General features: G+C 42.8%; 1 protein-coding gene across 1 annotated transcript in view; it reads right to left on the reverse strand.

Moving 5' to 3' along the window:
• The window catches only part of LOC126342183 (serine/threonine-protein phosphatase 6 regulatory ankyrin repeat subunit C-like), a 32,422-nt gene extending 16,787 nt beyond the window's left edge, over nucleotides 1-15,635 (reverse strand). Inside the window, exon 1 of the mRNA XM_050001833.1 lies at nucleotides 15,523-15,635. The gene's annotated coding sequence lies outside the window, so the exon portion shown is untranslated. The remainder of the gene's footprint in view (nucleotides 1-15,522) is intronic.
• Nucleotides 15,636-18,537: the final 2,902 nt, after the last annotated feature.

The following is an 18,537-nucleotide window of genomic DNA, read 5'->3' on the forward strand; positions in this document are numbered from 1 at the left end:
GGGAAAAAGACAACCATCAAGACAAATAAATGCAAAGGAAGTGTGACGGAGTTAAAATGGATGGACGGTGGTGACCTCAGAGAGAAGGCTAAATGCCCACCCTTAGATGGTATGATGAACCCCCCCCCCCCCCCCCCAAACACACACAAATAAAATGTAAAATGAAATCTGCAGTTGAGGCATTGTTGCCCAACACTGAAGGTAGGGTACTGGGAAGACTAAAATCCGCCACAGAGCAGCTGAAAGTGGGCAGTCCAACAAGATTTTGACGACAGTCATATGTGAGCCATAGTGACACCGAGGTGGGTCATCGCGACGGAGGAGGTAGCCATGTATTAGCCACGTGTGGCCAATGTGGAGCTGGTAGAGAACCACAGAGTCCCTGTGAGAGGCCAATATGGAGGTCTTCCACACATTCAAAGTGTCCATAAGGGCAAACAGTTTGTTGTACATACTGAGATTATGCCATTCCATCTCCCAAAGCTGAAAAACCTTGTGGTGTAATAATGATCGCAGGTCAGTTACAGGGATGCCAATCTCCAGAAGAGGTTTCCGTGTAGCCTGTTCGGCCAGCCTGTCACCAAGTCCATTTCCTGGGATTCCGATGTGGCCTGTGGTCCACACAAACACCATGGAATGATGGACTCCTGGATGATTCTTACCAAAGGATGGTGGGGGTAACAATGGTCGATAACTTGTAGGCTGCTCAAGGCAGTACAGAGAAGAAACGACTCGCCAGGGAATGAAATGAGTGGATGCGCTCAAGAGCACGAAAAATGACCGCCAGCTTTGCAATGAAAACACTGCAGCCATCTGGCAAGGAGTGCTGTTCAATATGTCCTCCATGAAGATACGCGAAGCCAGCGTAACCATCAGCCATTGATCTGTCAGTGTAAACCACTTCATGGTCCCGGCACATGTCAAGAATTGAGGGAAAATAACAGCAGAGAGCCGTGGGGTTAATTGAGTCCTTAGGACCATGGGAAAGGTCCAGGCGAAGGTTCGGCCTAGGTGTACACAATGGAGGTGTACTTGAATGGACCTCTAGTATAGGTGGTAAGGCCAAGGACTCCACTTCAGACAGAAGAGATTGGACACAAACTGCAATCATAAGCCCTGACCTGGGTCTCCGATGCAGGAGATGAACTGTCGTGGATGGGAAGAGGAGGTGGTAATTCGGATGCTCAGGAGAACTATGAATGTGTGCAAAGTAACTGGCGAGCAGTTGTGCACGACTAATCTTCAACGGAGGGACTCTGGCCTCCAGCTGGACATTGGTCACCAGACTCATCCTAAAAGCTCCTGTTGCCAGTCGAATGCCACAGTGGTGCACTGGGTGGAGTAAACACAATGCTGAGGGCGCCGCCAAATCATAAACCAGACTCCCATAGTCAAAGCGGGATTAAACAAGGGCTCTGCAGAGCCGCAGCAGCGTAGAGTGTTCTGCACCCTTTGGTGTTGCTCAGGCAGTGGAGGGCATTGAAGTGCTGCCAGCACTTCCACTTCAGCTGATGAAGATGAGGAAGCCACATCAATTAGGCATCAAAAACCAGTCCTCGGAATCGATAAGTCTCCACTACAGTGAGTGGATCGTCATTAAGGTAAACTTCTGGTTCCAGATGAATGGTATGATGGTGCAGAACTGCACAACACATGACTTCACAGCTGAAAACTGGAAGCCGTGGGCTAGAGCCCATGACTGTGTCTTGTGGATGGCTACCTGTAGGTGCCGCTCGGCAACACCAGTACTGGAGGAGCAGTACGAAATCCAGAGGTTGTCTGCATAGAGAGAAGGTGAGACTGACAGCCCGACAGCTGCTGCTACACCATTAATGGCCACTAAAAACAGAGATACAGATACTCAATACAGAGCCCTGTGGGACTCCAGTCTCCTTAATATTGGGAGGGGGGGGGGGGGGGGGGCGGGGGAACTATGGGAGGCACCAACTTGGACATAGAAAATACAACACAATAGGAAATTCTGGATAAAAATCGGGAGCAGGCCGCGGAGGCCCCACTCATATAATGTGGCAAGGATATGATGTTTTCAGGTCATGCCATAAGCTTTTCGTAAAACAAAAAAGACAGCAACCAGGTGTTGGTGTATGGAAAAGGCTGTTCAGATGGCAGACTCGAGGGAAACTAGGTTATTAATGGTACAGCGACCCTGGTTGAAACTGCCTTGGTATGGAGCCAGTAGGCCATGTGACTCCAGGACTAAATACAACTGCCAACTTACCATAAATTCTAACAGCTTACAAAGAACATTGGTGACGCTGATGGGCCGATAGCCATCCACATCAAGTGGGTTTTTACAGGGTCTGAGCACTGGAATGATGGTGCTCTTCCACCATTGTGATGGAAAGATGCCATCGCACCAGATCCAGTTGAAGATGACAAGGAGATGTCACTTGTAATCGGATGAGAGTTGTTTGATCATCTGACTGTGGATCCAATCTGGCCCAGGAGCTTTGTTGGGGAAATGTGCAAGGACACTGAGGAGCTCCCACTCTGCAAATGGATCAATATAGGGTTCACTGTGATGTTCAGTGAACGAGAGGGCTTTCCTTTCCATCCGCCATTTGAGGTTGCAAAATGCTAGGGGTATTTCTCTAACATGGAGGCTCAAGCATAGTGCTCGGCAATCGCGTTTGTATCGGTAGATAACATGCCACTGATGTTAATGCCAGTAACACCTGTCAGGGTCTGGAACCAAAAAACATGTCTGATCTTCGTCCAGACATGGGAAGGTGATGTACAGCACCCAATGGTCGAGACATACCTCTCCCAACTCGCCTGTTTCCATCGTTTTATACTCTGGCGGAAGCAGGCACTGAACTGTTTAAAAGCTATTAGGTGCTCTTGGCAAGGGTGCCACTTATGTTGCTGTAGAGCTTGCTGGCACTCTTTAATGGCCTCAGCTATTTCCGGCGACCACCAAGGTACTGACTTTTTCAGGGGGCATCCCAAAAAACATGGGATCGTGTTTTCCACCACAAAAATGATCATTCTAGTGACCTGCTCAATTACACATCGATGGCACCATTGGGGGGGGGGGGGGGGTTGAGTCAGTGGTGACAGCAGAGGTGAAAGCTTCGCAGTCTGCCTTGTTTAAAGCCCATCTTGGTAGACGTCCAGGGGAATGGCACTGGGGGAGTGACAGAAAGATGGGAAAGTGGTCACTACCACACAAGTCATTGTGGGCTCTCTAGTGGACTGATGGAAGAAGTCCTGGGCTGCAGAGGGATAAATCAATGGCTGAGTAAGTGCCATGAACCACATTGAAATGTGTGGGGGCCCCAGTGTTTAAGAGGCAGAGGTCGAGTTGAGACAGGAATGTTTCGACATCTCTACCTCGGCCAGTAAGCACAGTGCCATCCCACAAGGGGTTATGGGCATTAAAATCTCCAAAAAGTAGGAAAGTTATAGGGAATTGATAAATCAGTGCACCCAATGCATTCAGGGGCACTTCACCATCTGGAGGAAGATACGTTCCAGACAGTCATTCCCTGTGTCGTCCTTTTCCTGACAGCCACAGCTTCAAGAGGGGTTTGAAGGGGCACAGGTTCACTGCATACTGAGTTCTTCAGGACATAGACACACGTTCCATGTGACACTCTATTACAGTCACTATGGTTCTTGTAATATTCCCTTACCACTTACAAACATATGGAAGACAATACAGTGAAGATTTTTGATAATGGGCTGAATTTTGCACCCTTTCCAAAAATGATGTCAATAGTAGAATACATTAGCTTATGGATCACATTGCAGCTTCACTGCATCCAGAAGGAGCAGAAGAGTTTGGACACAAAGCTTATAGAGCACTTACCAAAAAGTCAATGTTAATTTCCACATCTCCAAGAACAAGCAATCTGCCACTAAACAAGGGCAATGCAGTGGTCCTAATGTCATGTGTGGTCTAGAATAAAAATATTTTCGATCTTTGGAATGACATTGCCTGTAAATAATATCAGAATAGGGAAGAGTAGTTGCTACTCATCATATAGTGAAGCCGCTGAGCCACAGGGAGGCACAAAGTGAACTTGCGGCCCACAAGGCCTTCATCGGAAATGGACAACATAGAAACACGCACACTCACGCAAATGCAAATCATGCTCACATTGACCACACTCTCTGACTGCTGAGGCCACACTGTGAACAGCAGCACATAATGGGAGAAGTAATAGGATGGTGGAGGTAAGGAGGAGGCTGGGGTGTGAAGCGGTAGGGATAGCAGGGTAAGGGTGGCAGATGGTAAAGTGCAGTTTGTGAGAGCATACAGGAATGAGGCGGAGAGTGGGTAGGGCAGCGAGGGGGTTAGCGGCAAAGGAGAGAAGTAAAAATACTGTGCGTGTGTTGGTGGAATAGAGGGCTGTGAAGTGCTGGAATGGGAACACTTAAGGAGCTTGATGGGTAAGGACAATGACGAACGAACGTTGAGGCCACCAGGCTTACGGAAACATAGGATATGTTGCAGGGAGTGTTCCCACCTGTGCAATTCAGAAAAGCTGGTATTGTTGGGAAGGATTCAGATAGGACAGGCTGTGAAGCAGTCATTGAAATGTTGATCATCATGTTGGGTGGTATGCTCAGCAACAAAATGGTCCAGCTGTTTCACAGTCACAGTTTGTGGGTGGCCATTCATGCAGACAGACAGCATGTTGGTTGTTATGCCCATGTAGAATGCAACACATTGGTTGCAGCTTGGCTGGTAAATCACATGACTGGTTTCACAGGTAGCCCTGCATTTGATGGGTTGTGTGATGCTTGTGACCGAACTGGAGTTGGTGGTGGTTGGAGGATGTATGGGACACGTCTTGCATCTAGGTCTATCACAGGGATATGAGCTTGGGGCACGGGGCTGGGAGCAGGATGGACGAGAATATTGTATAGGTTCAGTAGGCAGTGGAATAGCACTGTGACAGTGGTGGGAAGGATAGTGGATATGACTTTTCTTATCTTAGGGAACGACAAGAGGTAGTTGAAACCCTGACGCAGAATGTGAGTCAGTTGCTCCAGTCCTTGGTGGTACTGAGTCATGATGGGAATGCTGCTCTCTGGCCAGATGGTGAGACTTTGGGTGGTTATGGATAAATGGAGAGACGAGGCAGGGGGGACCTATTTTTGTAGAAGGTTGGGAGGGTTATTATAGTCTGTGAAGGTCTCAGTGAGACCCTCGGTATACTTTTAGAGGGACCGCTCATCACTTCAGACGCGAGGCAGGGGGGACCTATTTTTGTAGAAGGTTGGGAGGGTTATTATAGTCTGTGAAGGTCTCAGTGAGACCCTCGGTATACTTTTAGAGGGACCACTCATCACTTCAGACGCAATGGCAGGTGGCTAGGTTGTATGGAAGTGACTTCTTGGTATGGAATGTGTGGCAATTGAAGTGGAGATATTGCTAATGGTTGGTACATTTGGTATTGACAAAGGTACTGACAAAGTCACCTATGAGGTGGAGGTCAACATCGAGGAAGGTGGCATGTTGGGTTGAATAGGACCAGGTGAAGCGAACAGGGGAGATGGTGTTGAGGTTCTGGAGGAATGTGGACAGGGTGTCCTCATCCTCAATCCAGATCATGAAGGTGTCATGAAGAATCTGAACCAAGTGAGGCGTAAGAAGTTCTGGGTGTTTAAAAGTGGTTCCTCTGGATGGTCCATGAATAGTTTGGCATAGCATGGTGCCATGTAGGCGCCCATAGCCATATCTTGGATTTGTTTGTAGGTAATGACTTTACAGGACAAATAATTGTGGCTGGGGATACGGTTTGTCATTGTGATCTGGAAGGAGGTAGTAGGTTTGGAATCCGTTGGGCACTGGGAAAGGTAGTGTTCAATAGTGGTAAGGCCATGGGCATTAGGGATGTTAGTGTAAAGAGATGTAGCATCAATAGTGATGAGCAGAGCACTATGTGGAAAAGGAACAGTAACTCTAGAGAGTCGGTGGATGACATATTTGGTATTGTTCACATAGTAGGATAGGTTGTGGGGAATAGGATGAAGGTGTTGGTCTATAAGAGCAGAGATTCTCTCAGTGGGGGCACAATAATGAGCCACAATGGAGTGTCCTGGGTGTTTAGGTTTGAGGACTTTAGGAAGCATGTAGAAGACAGGAGTGCGGGTTGTGGTAGGGGTGAGGAGAGAGATGGACTCTGGGGAAAGGTTCTGGGAAAGACTAAGGATTTGAGGAGAGACTAGAGATCCTGCTGGATTTCTGGAATGGGCTCACTGTGGCAGGGTTTGTAGGTGGATGAATCTGACAGCTGGTGGAGCCCCTATGCCAGGTAATCCTTGCAGTTCAAAACAACAGTGGTGGAGCCTTTGTCAGCAGGTATGATTAGAAGATCAGGATCAGTTTTTAGGGGTTGGATTGCAGTGCCTTCTGTGGATGTGATGTTAGTCTGCATGTTGAGGGATTTGGAGAATGATGGTGAAGAAAGGTTGGGATTAAGAAATTCTAGCAAGTTAATAGGGGATGATTTTGGGGCAATGGGAGCAGATCACAGTTCGGTGGAGCAGCATTCAACATTGGTCTTTGTTTGAGGTTCGCTGGTAGGGTTGGTGGTAAAAAAGTGTTTCCTCTTTAGGGTCTGGGAGAAGGAGAGAAGGTTTTTAATAAGTCCTGCGTGATTGAATTTGGGAGTGGAGCAAAAGGTGAGGCTTTTGGAAAGGACTGATACTTCTGCAGGGCTAAGGATTTGTTTTTGTTTTTTGTTTTTTTTGGGGGGGGGGGGGGGGGAGTGCAGGACTACTTTGGTGTCACTGTGGAAGGAAGGCTGGCAGCCAGAGATGGGTAATTTTATAGTGAAGCCATTTGAAGGGATTCCACAAGCCAAGCAACAACCCAGGAACAGTATTTGGCACTGGGTTCTGGCTGGGGATGAGGACACTTTTCTGTATTGACGCAGATGGAAGGAGCAAGGTTCCATGGTGGAGGATAAAAATGTGTAAAAATATGTTACGAATGCAGAAATGCAAAAATACACCCAAACACATCAGAAAAACCACAAAAAGGATGGAACGGATGAAGTAAGGGGAAACGAGAGGAGGCCATAGTGAAAGGCAGAAACCAACTGAAATTGGTGTGTGAAGACACTATGAGATCAAAGAAAAAATAAATAAAAAGATTGTAATGTAGGTTGCAGGTCTGTGGGTGGTTAAGTGTGACATTCTCGTAACCCTCCTGGGCTCAACTTTTGTTAGTCATTGTCCTTACCCATCTAGCACCTTCCCTGTTCTCTTTCCAGCACTATACAGCTCTCTATTCCACCAACGCACCCACAGATTTTTTACTTCTCTCCTTTCCCGCTAGCCCTCACCCTCCCTGCCCTCCATCTAACCTCCCGACTGCACCTAGCAGCCCTACCCTATACCCACCTCGTCCTTGTATGCTCCCACAAGCAGCGCTTCACCATCCTCCGCCCCTACCCTGGTATCCCTCCCCCTCCCCACCCCAGCTTCCTCCTTACCCCCATCATCTGGTTGCTTCTTGGATCATGCACTGCTGTTTGCAGTCTGGCCTCAGCAGCCAGAAAGTGTGGTCATGTCTGTGTGATTTGCATCCGTGTGTGAGTGTGTGTGTTTGTGTGTGTGTGTGTGTGTGTGTGTGTGTGTGTGTGTGTGTGTGTGTGTGTGTGTGGTTTTTTTCTTTTTCTTTATGACAGCCTTGTTGGCCAAAAGCTCACTTTCTGACAGTCGTTTTGCTGTGCAAGTCTGCGACTCAGCACCTCCATTATATGGTGAGTAGCAACTATCCTTTTCATAATATTGTTACATTCCATCTTGGATTTTTCCATTGTTTGATATTGCCTACAGACAGCTAGATGTCAACCCTATAAATAATATCAAGAAAAACACTGATTCATCTCAATTACTCACACTTGCCATGTAGCATTACCAAGGGTCTTCAAAGACACAGCTGAGTCACCCCACTACATGATCTTCAAAGATACACTTGGAAGGCATTTCTCTAAGACCTACAATTAGTAACACTGATGAATCTACAGATCACCTGACAAAATACCTGAAACACATCCTCAGTGAATATGTGTGCAAGTGTGAATACTATAGTCACAATTCTGCTCACTTTGTGCAACATGTCAGTCAACTGTGACTCCAGTATATGGATATGATGTCAGTTTTGATGTTATCTCTCTCTTTACAAGAGTACCATTTACTGAATACTCGGAACTAATCAAGGAAAAAACTATTTCACTGAATATTTTGGTCACATTCTGATGTTAACACATCTTCTGTTTGATAGAAAATATTATGAGCAAACCAGTGGCTTGGGAACGGGTAATCCATTATCACCTGGCATGGTGAAACCTATATATGAAACATGTTGAAGCAAAGACAGTAGAATCTGCCCAAATTCAACATGTTTTCTGTTGATATGTGGATGACAAGTCTGTGATGCCTTATCGAAGGAAAGAGCTTGAAGAGTTCTTGGAGCATTTAAACTCCATCCATCTTAACAAAGTTCATGATGGAACTTGGAAATGTGCAAAGCTACCTCTCCTTGGTATGTTAATTAGAGAAAACTGGACGGTTCCTGGGTTACAGTGTATATAGAAAACCCACACACACTGACCTCTGTCTCCTCTATCCTAGCCACAACTACATGTCACAAAGAAGTTGGGAGCTACAGACTCTGGTCCATAGAGCTCAAATACTTTCAGATGAGGATAGCCATGCCAAAGAATTACAATACCTATGGATAGCATTCATGATGGAACTTGGAAATGTGCAAAGCTACCTCTCCTTGGTATGTTAATTAGAGAAAACTGGACGGTTCCTGGGTTACAGTGTATATAGAAAACCCACACACACTGACCTCTGTCTCCTCTATCCTAGCCACAACTACATGTCACAAAGAAGTTGGGAGCTACAGACTCTGGTCCATAGAGCTCAAATACTTTCAGATGAGGATAGCCATGCCAAAGAATTACAATACCTATGGATAGCATTCTGTAAAAAATAGGTACTCACATCATCAAATTGAACGAGTTTTGGAGTCAAAATCTCGAACACCTGAGAAATGGGTTGAGACTGAGATAGAAAAAGAGAAGCTAAGAATTGCTTATCTACCTTATGTTGGTCCAATTTCTAAACTGATTGGCAGACTACCACAGAAACATGGTATCCAATGTATTTCACTCCCATCAAAACAGATTTTAAAAATCTCATTTGTAATGTCAGAGGTAATCTAGGTCTCCGAAAACAGGCTGTTTACCACACTGTATTCAAATGTGACAAGTCTTACATGACGCACAAAATTAGAATAACTGAACAGAGATATACAGAACATCAGTGACACACCTGACTAAAATAACCAAACAAATCACCTGCCGCTGAGCATTGCCTCAATTATTACTACAAAATGAAATACAAGGAGACCAGTATTGCAGTGCAAATGTCCAGTTTCTGGGACAGAATTATCAAGGAGGCTATCAAAATGAAGGTATCAGAAAATCTAATAAATGAGAAGGATTTCAATTCAACCACAGCTTGAAGACCAGCACTTACTTTGTTAAGAGTTTTCTGGCCATTGAGTTCACCAGAGATGAGAAACAACAATAAAAAGTGCCTTTCAGAGAATATTGCTATCAGATCTGGAAAACAAAAGTGTGTCGAAGGATGTGGTAGGCATCAGGAGTCAAACTCAGCTCTAACCAGCTTTGTGGGACCAGCAGATTTTAATTGTTTGGTTGGAGTACACATAACAACACCTGAAGAAGCCTATTGGATCAGCGTTCAAAATATTGTGAAGAAAATGGAAACAGAAATTCAGCTGTATTTATGGAACCATACTATTAATGAATCCTGCTAAGGAAATCTGAGAGATCACATATACAACTGGATTGCTAGCAATTCACCACGACCAGGAAGGGAAACATCTGGAGAACAGAGGACAACACACTGGTATTTGTTCATTGTGGATGCTCTGGGCACAGCATTCAGTATTGTAAACTGAGAAGTGTTGGTGACTATACCACTGCAAATTGTCAAATAACAGTGCATTTCTAAGCATGTCAGGCAACTACAGATGACTACAGCCAACCTGCACACAAATGTCATCACCATTTCCTGGCGTAGATCACTAATTTGCATAGTCAATCCCTATCATGACATAGAAGTTCTAATCACTTGTTAAGACACCAAAACCAGGACAGTTAAATGAAGTGACTTTCCACTGATCTGACACCAATGCAGATGAATTGTCTCCATCCACAGCAGCAGCCATGATGAGAAATCAGATCAGCTCATCATCGACATGTGACTTGTCCAGGCACTGATTGATCCTGGGACTTCATTTTCTGTGATACTAGATTCTCATCATTTTCAGTGAAAGAAATTTATGTTGCAAGATTCAAAGGCCATTGTGTTGAAGTTTGCAAATGGAAAATACATCCTACCGACAGGAATCTGCATTGTGAAAATGATTATCAATAAAAGAACACAATCAGCTTTAGAGAGAATACAACCCAATGTGAAACACCTTATCCACCCTGGTAGTTATCGCCATTCTCATCAGTCAGCACTTACATGGAGAGTCCCTGCCTAAACAATGGGTAATTGAAATGGAGGTGATATCATCCAGCCATTAGAAAGTTCTTGGTCCTTCCCTGTAGTCCTCTGGAGGAAGAAACCCAGCACATGGCACCCCTGCATTAATTACTAACACGTGAACAAAATCACCGAAAAGCCATTCCCACACATTGACAACTTGTACTGTTGGAAGGGAGTGCACTATTTTCCATCATGTCTGTGCAGACTGGCTATTAGCATATCATGGTTGATGAGGCTGACTGGAAAAAGACTGCATTTGTTAACACCTAATGGCCTCTATTAGTTCAAAATTATGTCAATTGGTCTGTACAATGTTCAAACCACTTTAGCATTTTAAACAGACATCTCTTTACTGCATTGTTGACACTGTTGTTTTCTGAAAGACATTTAAAGAGCATTTAAGCTCTCGACAAATGTGCTGAAATGCGTCCACGGTGCAAGAATGTACTCCAAGAATGTACCTCCTCAGTGTTCAAGAAATGAGAAACTTAGGACACCTACTTAAGAAGAACAGAGTCTGTCCTGATCCACAAAACGTAAGTCACAACCGATTTTCCAACTTCTTGACACATTTGTAACATGAGAGACTACCTCTGTATGTGCTGAAAAAACAGAAGCTTCATAAAAGATTTCAGTTGTAAGGCTCAGCCTTTACAAGAATTTCTGCATGGAGACAGCAAATTCTTCACCAGTCCTAGCACTTTTTGACAAGAATGCTGAAACACCACCACACACTGAAGGTAAGGGGAGAGGAAATTCTCTTGTAAATCAATTAATAACACAGTTGACTGCATCACATTTTAATGAACATTCAAATGTGTATAATGCCAATGCTTTGACTGACTCGAAAACAAGCCATCACTGGCAGATTACAGCTGCTTTATAAATGTTACCAGTAATGTATTGTGGCTAATGAAGATTACTGTGTGGCTGAATAAATATCCTTTGTCTTAATCTTCCTTTTCCTTTGTGTTACTTTACCTTTCACTTATGTACTGGATGCACCTTGTAATTTTGTGTGTGTGCATGTGTCCATATTTCTGCATGTGCATGATTTTCACATGCTCACATAAGGAAATGTGCACAATCCTAGATTTAGGAACTATTAGTTCTTCCCTCAGAAAGGAGAAAGGTATAGATTGGGGAAGGTTAAAAAAGGATGACAGGTTACTCAGACCATAGGATGAGAGGGCCCTACCTGTAGCGAGGACAAGTGGAGATAAAGATGATGAGGGAGATGTGCCAGTGAGAAAGACATCAAAGATAGTTCAGTGGGAAGTAATGTGCCAGCTTTGGTCCAGAGATGATGAGGACAGAATGAGAGGTAAAGGTGGACAGGAGGTATCGTTCAAGAAATGAATCAGAAACATCTAGAGTTAATAATGAAAATAATGACAATCTGGAAATAATGTGTCAAGCCATTCAAGGGATGGCAAAAGGAAGGCTGCTTGGAGATGAAGATACGTGAACAGAAAGCCACAGGAAAATTGTTTACAGAATGCCTATGGAGGGAGACACTTCTCCAAAAGTAGAAAAATCTTGTAATTTTTTTAACTTAACAAAATAGGAGGCAATCATAACACAAAAAATATATATCTATCTCTCTCCTCTCCATAATTATAACATATACTCTAATCACTTATAAGACACTCTTCTTTTCTTTTGCTTTATCCTGCATCTACAAGGGGTCAACATTGTTACAATCAGGCTTGGCAATGTTAATTTATGTGATGGCCGGGTACATCTCCTGTCGCCAATGTGTTAACCTCCCACCCTCCTCCAAAGAGGGGATGATGTGTACCCTAAATGTCTGCATGTACTGTCATCCAAGTGAAAGCATGCAAATATTTTCTAAAAGTCCACAAATCATGTAACCGTGGTGGGAGTTCGATATCAGCCAATTATTTGCCTTGTCAGATGTGGGAACCAACTAAACACAACATCCAGACTGGCCAGCACTCCCGCCCTCATTGTTAATCTGCCAGGTGGATTTTAATCAAGCCAAAGAACAAGCCAACATTAAAAACATATGTATCACAATGAATCAATGAATCATTAATGAATTATTGCCTTTCCTGGGAAATACAAAAGCTTCTGAAACCCCCCCCCCCCCCCCCGTCTGCTTTGACCCATGACGTCACAAATATGGCGGATACGACCACACACCACGATTCCAATATGGCGCATATAAAGTCTGTACGTACACATTATGAGGACGAAAATACATCGAAAAACAAACACACCCACTTTCCTCAAAAAGCCTAATGACACTAACAGGACGAGTGTGGGATATGGGGTGTTTTTAGGTGGGGGCAAACTAAATACAAACAAATTTAGACACTCACCCCCATACAAAACCACACAAAATGACAAAGCTCCCCAAATACCACTATACACAATATCATCTGGAATCGGACACTTCCCTTGACATATATAGCTCAACAGCAGCTCCCGATCCCATAAATTAGGATCAAACACTTCCCTTGGCCTATATAGCTCAAAAACATCTCCCGATACCAATATCAACATACACAGCCACACGTTGGGATCAAACACTTCCATTGACCTGCGCACTTAATTTTACTAAAATTACTACACGATGTACAGAGAACAACACTAAATTAACCTTGACACAAAATCGTTAACTTACTGAAACAAATTCCACTACACACACAGCCGACACTCAAGAAATTCTGGATAATGAGCAAAAGCAAACTGAGCCCATTACACTACACAAACGAGAACCTGAACATACCACCAGAGAGCACAACAAACCACAACACGATGACATCTACAAACATGCCACACTCACAAACCAAACCCCGCGCTGTCATGACGTCACACACGACAACACCCTTAGGTCAAAGCCGACGCGTGGGATCGGACACATCTGTCAACCCCTTTCCTGGGGTTCATAACTTTTCACTAAATTACGTCAAAACCTGTATTAACCCTTAGGCAGGTGCACCTGTGGATACAGTGCACCAACCACAAATAATAGGATTGATTGCAGGAAGAGACCAAACAGCGAGGTCATCGATTTCATCGGATTAGGGAAGGGCGGGGAAGGAAGTCGGCCGTGTCCTTTCAAGGGAACCATCCCGGCATTTGCCTGGAGCAATTTAGGGAAATCACAGAAAACTTAAATCAGGATGGCCGGATGCAGGATTGAACCGTCGTCCTCCCAAATGTGAGTCCAGTGTCACAAATAATACTGCCTTGTATTGTTCCATTGTTGTTTTACAGTTGTGAGCCCATATCTATTCCTTCATTATTGCTTCAGCTACCACAGTGATATGTGGTGTTGTTATATGTCCAAGTGAGCACCAGTAATACAAACTAAACAGAAAGCTAGGTGAGAAAAAATTTACGATAAGTGCAGTAGAATACCCCAGACTCAGAGCTAGCAGGATAATCCCACAATGAGGCAGTTATCTACGAGATAATTAGTAATCAAATAAGCATTTGGTTTGGATCTGATGTAACTGCACTGTTTAATGCTCTGAGTGGGGCACTACAGTGGGGTAACACTTGTACCTGGCAACAAAGGGATATAACGAAAGTTTCTTTTATTATTGTTTAATGAAACTGTGATTCAGCTCTTTGCAATAAAATACTTGCAATAAAATACTTCATATTTGCATACATGAATATCACTGTAAAGGGCATAATAGAGGTTAGTGGACAATACATTCAACTTTGTTCATAACCTATTTATCGATGACGCACGTGGGAAAAGATTGCTTATGTGTCTCTGTGAGGCTGTTAGTCTGATTTTACCTACAGCATTGAAGGATGGTGTATGGGTATCAGATGAATACTCACATATTTCAAAATGAAAATCAGTTATTAGTATTTTGTAGTCAGGGTGCTGCGGTATGTACACTTCATCTTGGCTCTCTAGATCTCAATTAGTGGTCCTGTCACTATCAACTTTACCTGTCAAACAGTACTGTGTGCAGTACGCTAGTGTTTTTGTAGCTATTGATACCCACACTGCATAATTTGAAATGTAGCAATATTACAACTAAACATGAGACAATTTAAGGTAATTTCTCTTTCAATTTCATTTACAAAAACATTTGTTACCTTAATGTGTAGACACTCACTAAGAAGGAAATTCCTGTCTATGATGAAGCAAAGCTTCTGCTCCCCTGTACCTACAAATCAGCTGTTAAGGTGGACCTGATATTACACATCTTTCAGTGCCAATGAGGTCAGATTATCCTGTATTTCTGATACATTCTCCAGAGGACAGAAGAAGTGAATGGTAATTATTATACCAAATTTTCACAAATGTTGTGAATATTATAACTAGCTTTAACCATACTCATTGCTTTAAAGGTAAGGAGAAAGAGAACTTTTTTTTTTTAGTAGAATGAATGTCTCAAAGGCTTCAGACACCGAGGGTCTAACACCTTTCAACAAAAATGTTTTGTCACTTAGGTATCAATAATAAGATATTTTCTGTTAGTCAGTCTTTAAGTATTACTACCTGACTGTGACAGCGTTATTTTTGTTTACTAGAGATGTTGTAACCATGTGTTGAGGGTGGTGTATATTTATTGTTATGTTACACTTATGGCTTCGAACATGGGCGTAACCGCTACATGCCATTACTGTAAAGTACAACTCTCTGCATTCAACCCAATTTTCAGTAAGGGCTCCATGTCTAAGGATGGCATTCCCTTTCCGCCAGTTCTCACACACCGCCCAGTCGTCCGGCTTTCACAACGTCGCAGTGATATTATAGGACCGAACGAAAAATTCAGCTGTTAAACTCTGTACTCTTTTATTTTATTATTAACGAACTATGCTAAAAGCCTTCCAAAATGTTCTCATGCTCACAGTGATTTTCCTTTATACACTTCCGTTTGTGGTGGCTCTGGATCGAGAAACGCTTATTTACACATTTAACATTCTTAGAATACCAATCCATTCACTGACCTTTATCGTTGCAAGAATGGATATATTAATTTCATAACGTGACAAATGGAAGGGAAGTGATATTTTATCACAGCAAGTGTCTCGCCTTTTTCGTAAACAAATACGACAGTTTTGACAACAGGAGCAAAGATATACCTTGTCAGCAATGCTCCTGCTATAATGAAAAATCTGTACACAGTTCTTTTGCAGCGTAAGTTTAGAATCAATTATATAAAGTGTTGCTGTTATTTATTAATTAAAAACGAAAACCACAAATACCGCAACGCTTACAAGTACGTATGAGAGACGATATGAAACTTTTAATCAGGTGTGAAACTTTTAATGTGGTGATGGTCAGAACCGCCACATTGTTAACGAATGCGTTATGTCACACTAACACGATTCTTAACTCTCGAATTGAACAATGTTAGAGAGCAGTGTTTCTCAACTGCGCCACAAAACGAGGATGTGACGCCAAAATTTATGGTAGAGTTATTGTATTTGTATTAGTCTCATAACACACTTTACGGATCAGTACGGAGACACGTCAATTTTATCCAGTCTGCGAGTTTTTATGTTTATACTCTCATTAATGATTTTATGTAAGAATGTGCTTATTTACTTAAAATTATTTAATACCGGTACCGTACATGCTAATAACTGTTACATTTTCATAGAAATCACGTGTAAATTGTTTACTCAATCTTATTGTTATACTTTGCTTACCGGTATCGTAAGGTAATGGTATTTCGCCTGTACTGTGTAACATCGTATCATTTGTGCAAGGCTGGCTGTACATGCTTTTCCCTAAAATGTCCTACTCTTATGATTTTTATTGCCTTGTTTTATATTTGTTTTATTTTGTAGTTGCTTCTCAAACTTTATTGGTCTCGACGTTCGCTGCCAACAATACTCTTGTTGTTCCATACTGCACCTTCTATTGTTTGAATATTCCAGTTCAGTTTTGTCACACAGATGTTAGTTGGTTGATTTGGTGGAGCAGACCAAAGGGCGAGGTTCAAAAATGATTCAAATGGTTCTAAGCACTATGGGACTTAACATCTGAGGTCATCAGTCTCCTAGACTTAGAACTACTTGGGGCTAAACCTAACTAACCTAAGGACACATCCATTCCCGAGGCAGGATTCGAACCTGCGACCGTAACAGCAGCGCAGTTCCGGACTGAAGCGCCTAGAGCTGGTCAGTCACAGTGGCCGGCAAGGGCGAGGTCATCGGTCTCATCCTCACCGATGTCCTCCGCAGTACTCCAAATATTGTCATTGCTACGCCAATATTTTAATTATAGTGTCATTATAACGCTTGTTCCGATATGGTAAAGTTTATTGTGCAGAGCTGTCGCCCTCGAGTGCAAGCAGTGAAACCATAGAGCATGAAAGAATAAACAGATAGTACTTAAAAGGCAATATAATGATAATTATTTATATTATGAATTTTTTAGTGTGGTGACAGAACATGTTAAATCCCCAGGTGTGTTATGTGTGGTGAAAAACTCAGTAATGCTGCTGTGGTACACAGTAAACTGAAATGACGTTTAGCCGGGTTCACACACGCAACAAAAGTATCGCCACAAGTCAAGTCATTCTGAAGTGGCGCTGTGAGCTACCGTTCACACAAGACGCCACAAATTCTTAGTAATTGCACAGTTTGCAAAATGGTGTCACCTGTCTCAGCTGATTAAACGGCTCTACATAATAATAAATAAGATGTTTTGCAAACATAACAAATGTAAAATATTACTTATCAAAGTGTTTCTCGTCTCGATTACATGTTTTAAGAACCGGTCTGCAGCTTCAAACCAAGCAAGGCTGGGTTTATAAATACCATCTGTAGACGCACCACTCTTAAGTGATTTCAGTACTTTTTTATGTTCATTATGTAAGCATTTCGAATGCTTCGAATTTTAATTTTGTTGTAGATACATCAATTCCAGGTACATATTCACGCATGCTGTTTACTGTATCAATTAATGCAGCATCTCTCAAATTTCTGTCGTTGTGTGATTCGCTTTTGTAGTTCCAAAGGCATTCTCGTTCTTGATACACCTCCAAGAATCTCATAATTGTCACTGTTGACCACTTTTTCGATATATTAATAACAAACGCACAAACAAAAGAACTATCTGCGAAAGAATACGCACTACAAAGGTTTGAATCCAGCCGCTAGGTAGCAATCGAATGACGTTATTCGATTGTGGAGAAGGCAAAATGGCGCAACTAAGTAGAACCAAGTTCAACTTTTTGTGGCGTGACAAAAGTTGCGCTTCTTAAATGGCGCCACCGAAAACTAGGAGTTCACACATGCAACTACAATGCATCTGCAGTTCGCCATTAACAGTGGCGATACTTTTATTGCCTGTGTGAACCCAGCTTTAGTCAACATATCATTCCTGTATGTTAACTAAAGATGCGAATTATTCTCCTCGATTGTTGGAACAAAATAAATAATGAGGGAAGCTCATGACACAGTAAGCTATAAGATGCCCAAACTTATCACAAAGGCCTAAAACCCATGCACAACAGCAAATACTTTGTTTATGCCTGTGTGTAAAGAAATAGTAAATGTAGTTCTTAGTTCAAAACCTGCTACTGAAATTTAAAAAAATCCTCTCTTTGCTGGCATCGTTAGCCACCAAGTCAGTCACATGTCCATCGAAGAAATTTTGAAGGAGAAAATAAAGAGCACTCGTATGTTCTTATTTCAGATCGACAAGTCTACTGATACTAGCAGTCACGCACAACTTCTTTCCTACTTAAGGAATGTTGGGAATGTAGTTACAAGGCTCTTTCTTTCTTTGCAAAGAACTAACCGAACAAGCAACAACTGCGGAAATATTTTATGCGACTGATCAATATTTAGTCCGTAATGAATTAACGTGGGAGGATTACAAGGACAGGCTCAGGGGGGTGTCCCCCCTCCCAGACAGTCTGGGAGAGAGAGAGAGTAAGTGAATCTTGGCATAATCACAATTGTTGCTTATGGGCAGCATGTTACTGTGAGTTAAAAAAAAGGCATAAA

The sequence above is a fragment of the Schistocerca gregaria genome, chromosome 1 (assembly GCF_023897955.1).
Source record: "Schistocerca gregaria isolate iqSchGreg1 chromosome 1, iqSchGreg1.2, whole genome shotgun sequence".
Taxonomy (NCBI): Eukaryota; Metazoa; Arthropoda; class Insecta; order Orthoptera; family Acrididae; genus Schistocerca; species Schistocerca gregaria.